Source organism: Oratosquilla oratoria, chromosome 42, assembly GCF_046742065.1.
Source record: "Oratosquilla oratoria isolate Oo_2021 chromosome 42, ASM4674206v1, whole genome shotgun sequence".
Classification (NCBI taxonomy): Eukaryota; Metazoa; Arthropoda; class Malacostraca; order Stomatopoda; family Squillidae; genus Oratosquilla; species Oratosquilla oratoria.
In genome coordinates, this window is record NC_134818.1 from 10,156,870 (window position 1) to 10,162,840 (window position 5,971).

General features: G+C 36.7%; 1 protein-coding gene across 2 annotated transcripts in view; it reads right to left on the minus strand.

Moving 5' to 3' along the window:
* The window catches only part of LOC143021443 (protein charybde-like), a 29,959-nt gene extending 23,988 nt beyond the window's left edge, over positions 1-5,971 (minus strand). Inside the window, exon 1 of one of the 2 annotated variants that reach the window (XM_076178909.1) lies at positions 5,872-5,971. The gene's annotated coding sequence lies outside the window, so the exon portion shown is untranslated. The remainder of the gene's footprint in view (positions 1-5,871) is intronic. The other variant, XM_076178910.1, reaches the window with a different exon arrangement.

Genomic DNA, 5,971 nt, shown 5'->3' on the forward strand with positions numbered 1-5,971 from the left:
CAAATAATAACAAGCAAATAAACAAATATAAAATAAATGGCAGGCATTACGGCAACTTGCTTAGGTGTTTATCTAAACGAATCTTAAAGCTTCAAACTGAACTACATTACATTGTCTCTGCAGGAAGTTTATTCCATTCATTAACTACAAGGGTGGCGAAGTTGTTTCTACCCATTTCCGAATTAAATTTATTTCCTAACAGTTTGAGACCATTATTTCTTATCTGATTCTCATTCAGTGTGAAAATTTTGTCACTTTTGAAACTGTCATTCCCTTTAGAATCTTAAAGACCTGTAGCAAGTCACCTCTGAGTCTACGCATTTTTAGGGAAAATAGATTAATATGTTTTAGTCGATTTTCGAATTAGCTATTTTCTATATTTGGAATCAGTTTTGTGGCTCGCCGTTGTACTTTTTCCAATCTGCCAATGTCTTTAATGAGATTCGGTGACCATACGGAAACACCATATTCCAAATGTGGACGAACTAACAATTTATATAGCTTGTTAATGAGAGATGTATTTTTGAAGTCAAAAGACCGAGCAATCAGTCCTAGAATCTTATTTGCTTTCTTTGAAGCGGATATACACTTAGATGATTTGAGATCGTTACTGATAATTACGCCGAGATCTTTTTTACTATCCACTTTTGTTAACGAATTTCCAAATAACTTGTGATCGTACTGTCATTTTAACTTGTGTGGAAGGCAGAGGAAGATGGAGTGAAATTCTGGGTCAGACTGGAATAGGATGGATCAATGGTAATGATGGGGAGGTGAGCTTAGGTAAAAATGGAACGCTGAGCATGAAAGGGAGAGGGCAGGAGATAGTGAGGAAGGAAGTTGCGAATGGGTGTTAAACTGACGCGACCCCGAAGGAATTTCCCTCAGTCTTCTTTATTTGCTGGTGAGGATGGAAGGAGGGAGGGAGGGTAGCCATGTAAATGAAGCGGTGGGGGTAAACCAACCTAGGCTGTCGAGGTGTTTTGTTTTGCTGCATTCTTTCTGACCCAGGCAGTTGGCTGGAGACGGGTGGCCCTTTACCCACAAGGAGGTAAGATATTTATAAAATGATAAATGAGTGAGGACGGGTGAGTTGCCTTGGCTGGCTACCTCGTTTGTGAGGGGGAAAATGTTTTAGGGTTGTGTGTGTGTGTGTAATGTGCGTTGGTGGCGTAGTCGGAAGCATGCGGGTTTTGTATGCTAACAGACGCGGATTCGAGTACCGTACTTCTCTCTCCCTTTTCCCCTAAAAAAAAAAAAGAGAGAGAGAGAGAGAGAGAGAGAGAACAATATCAAGACGAATTACTGAAACAGTTGAAGATGCGGATGGAGGCAGATGAATACGGCACATTATCGAGTTTAGAGAAAAACTAAAGAAAATATAATAAATACTATAAATAAAACAAAAATTATTTCCAAAACAAGTGATGCTAATACAATGATTTTTGTTTTTCAGATGCGCAATAAAGGGCAAAAAAATGTATGTTCGAAATTCAGAATATTAAAGACCACTTCATATATTTGTCCGACTACAACCCTGCCCTACACAGAAACCACTTAGAAAAGAAAAAGAAAAAGAATGAGAAGATGGAAAAAAAAAAGACGAAGAGGAAGTCCCATAACGTCTGTGGTCGACCTATTTACGAGTACTCTACCAAGCGACAAGAAGCAAGACATACTCTGCTTCCTTACATTTAATTTTTAATGAAAAAACCTACTATAAAATGTTAACAGCTCGAACATGGTTTCAGAAATAATATTAACAACACAATAATAATAATAACAACAAAATACTGCACAATCAATGTTCTCTTCTATCAGTAAAATATTAACCAGAAAGTTTGAATCTAATCGAAAAACTAATACTCAAACTAAAACTAGACGTGCAGGAAAGGAAAATAATGAACACACAGACTAAGAACCCAGACTAGGTTCAGTTATCATAGCGACAAAACACTGCCCAATACAATAAAACACTGGAATATATTGCCTACATAATAAAACACGTGATAGTGACGTTGGATATCTACCAAGCGACGACGCATGGTTTGTAAAGTTATCATGATATCTTTAGAAATCAGCTTCACAAGCTGTAAAACAGATAAGCTGTGCATTTAGACTATGTATAAGAGGTGGCGTCACAGGCCTGAAGTAGGCATTCTACCACAAGACACCTGTATACCTATACGAGATGACAAATATATATATATATATATATATACATATATACATATATATATATACATATATATACATATATATATATACATATATATACATATATATATAAGTATATATATACATATATATATATATATATATATATATATATATATATATATATATACACACACATATATAATCGGAACTTCTTGGCACGGGATCGGTATGCAAGACGCCGCGTATGAAGATGCCAACAATGTGACCTTTCATAATGTCCAGAAACTTTACTCGACCTACTGATCAATTTATATGACGTTTTATATTGCCTGTATATTTCTATATTGCCCATTACCTGGAACTACGGTATGGTGGAACGAAATGTTTTAAATAAAAGACCAGATAAAGACAAGGTTGTTTTTCATAAGGTTTTTGTCCAGCTCCTACAGGAATGCTTTGGGTGAGACATGGGAAAATATACACATCACACAATATGCAAATATATTTGATCACCTTATAAAACGCACAATAAACATCTCAACCAGTTCTGGTGCAATGCCAGATGACCTCAAATTTGCCACTAGTACCACTAGAGAGTAGCAAAACTGACGTTAGAATCTATAGGCCGGCGTGTGTCCTAAGCGTTATATCTACGGTTTTAGAATGCACTGTGTGCAAACAACCGAATGGTTTTCTTGTGAAAGATTATCATTTGTATGAACTTCAATCAGGTTTCTCTACAGGATACTCGACCGATACGTGTTTTACTTACATGATTATATTACACAGGAATTTGATAAGGGTAGTTATACTGGTATGGTTCTTTCAGACCTTCAAAAAGAATTTGATACAGTGAATCATGAGACACTTCTTCAGAAAATGACTGCGCTTGGTATGAATGAGCAGCATTACGATCAAGAGGTTCAGATCTTATTTAGCCGACAGAAAACAAGTGGTTCACCTAAGCAATGCCAATTCCAACAAGTGCAATGTTACATGTGGTGTACCTCAGGTATCAATATTGGGACCGTTTCCGTTTCTATTACTGTATATATGAACGATATATCAGCTGTTATGGACTGTAAAATTCTGTTTAATGCACATGATGAAGCTATGATTGTTTCAGGCAGGGATACATCAGAGATAGAGAAGGTCCTGAGTTTGCTGCAGTTCAAGAATAGCTGATTGATAATAAACTGTCATCAGTTAGGGAAAACAGAATCTATATTGTTTGGACCCAGCCGAAAACAGAAACAGTGTGATGGTTTAAAAGGCAAATGTGGTGAAAATTAAATTAAAACTAAGCAACAGGTTATTTGCTTAAGAGTGACATTAGACCAAAATTTGTCGGAAGAGGTCAGAACGAGTACTCAAAATCAAATCTTTATACAGAAATGCTATAACTCTTATTTGAAGAAATAATGTTGGTGTATGCACTCATTCAATGCCATTTTATGCTTATAGCTCATGATACAGCCAGCTATTCAAAAGATATTTTTTCTAGACCAGCGTTCCCCAACCTTTCTACCCTTGCGTAACCTTTAAAATAAATTGAATGTCTCAAGGAACCCCTGAAAAAAAACATATTATTTTCATCGTAATAATAGGTTAGATAGGAGGATTTCTATATTACATTATTACAATAACCAAGAATATGTCGTGCGTGTCTAATTAAATTACGTATATGAAATTAAATAAAAAATCAAAAGTGCATTAGCTTATCTCACTTGTTCTCACGGAACCCTTTGGGACCTTTTGAGGAACCTTGGGAACCCTGGTTGAGAAACGCTGGTCTAGACTGCAGATGGCTCAATATAATAATAAAATCTATGTTAGACTTGCATTGCAGAAGCTATATATGAGCTACAGAATTTGTAAAAGCGGGATTGTTGCCTGTTGATTAACGCGTTAAACATATGAACTAAATGATGTATATAACAATAATTCCCCAAAGTACCTAGGATACATTCTTAGTCAGTGCCTATTGTTCTGCCTATATCTTTCCACAGATTGATGCGTCTGCTGTAAATATCTATTTTTTCCGTTTCTTTCCAGGACCTCTTGTACTCCAGTTCCAAACTAAGAGATCTCAATGATATTTCCTCTCCTTTCATAGATCTGCAGACGGCAACAGTAATCCGTTTCTTATGAGGGTCTCCAGTTTTCTTTGTACGTATTTACCTATTGGGTACAGTAACGGAGCATTCGTGGGACCTTGTGTCTTTCTTTTCCAACTATCACCCCTAGTTTTGCATTAGTTCAAGGTTTTACCTCTAGATACACTAACAAACTCTTTCTATCGATACATATATTTGGAAAGTTTAACTTATTTGTCGTGTACGTAAAGGGGACAACAATCGTTGGATCAGGTCTCTTACTCCTATCATACCTATACACACTCATGTGTTGAACAAGATGTACTAGTTTTGCTAGTAGTATTCCTAAAAAGAGTAATTGGTTTTAAAGTCTGTAATCTGATTGGGTTATCGCCCTGAGGTACAACGTAGCCGAACACGTCTGATATTTTCATGCAAACAAGTATTTCTACAACAACTACGCTTATTCAGCTGGAAATCTTTCATGTTAAAAACTCTCAAAAATGAAGGGATTTCTTTGCAAAATTGTCACTCTTCAATAAACAGGGCGAATCAAGTCAGGACATGCTTATTTTTTTAATGCACCGGCTTTACATCCATATTTGGAAATGCAGACCATTGGCTCCAAATCAACTGTACTACAGACGACGTCTCCCAGATTGTTATCACACGTCTTGGCACAGTGGCGAGAGCAGGGACACCTATAACAGAGGCCATGGAAATGGCGATTTGAGTGGGCATTCAATTAAGTCCCCGTGGGTTTTTCCAGCATTATGGTATCAAACGGACTTCCCGTGATACGGTACATTTGATTTCCTTACTTGTCTATTTCAAAATAAAACTCCCTCTATTTGAGCATGAATGCACACACACGCATTATATATATATATATATATATATATATATATATATATATATATATATATATATATATATATATATATATATATATATATATACATATAATCATAAAATTGTTGCATCAACTTTCATTGACTGGGAATCAGCGGCCCCACAATAGCCAGCAACGGCCCTGGGGCACTCCTGATCTCGCTGGGAATAAATTACTGTTCGTGTGGGTATTTCCAAGTCACCGGCTGAGAACAAGAGGGGAGTAGTCGCCGGTTGTCAGTTCTCCTTACATTAAATGGAAATGTAGTTGAAGGTGAAGAATCTTGGGCCCAGTCCGTAAACCGAATGACAGGCCTTAGTGGTTGCTGCTCCATATGAAATTGTGGGTGTCGACGGGTTTTGAAAATGGTTAAAGTACGAAGTCGATTCTCTTTACCATCTATCTTGCAGGACCACACGCGAACAGGTACCCGTCATAAGTCCCCTCAATAGAAAAAATATATATCAATATATAATCCATGTCGCATATTGAACAGGGACATATCTGCACCGCATAACTTGGAAATTAAATAATTGGAAAAAGAAGCCTGGCTATGAACGTAAGCCACGTCGCTTGAATTTGTGCAATTTACATAACTTTCATCGGGAACTTTTAACGCAGTTATTTATTCATAATCTAACGCACGCCTCGGGTGAATGGCCATTCATATACACATAATAACTTACAACCGTAATGAAAAACATATACATTATTCAAACTTACCTAAATAAAAACAATTTGAGGCTTTATCGAACGCACCCTGCTTGCTACAGGTAGTCTCAGGCTCTCAGCTACTCAGCACATCAATACTTTGAGGGAAAAG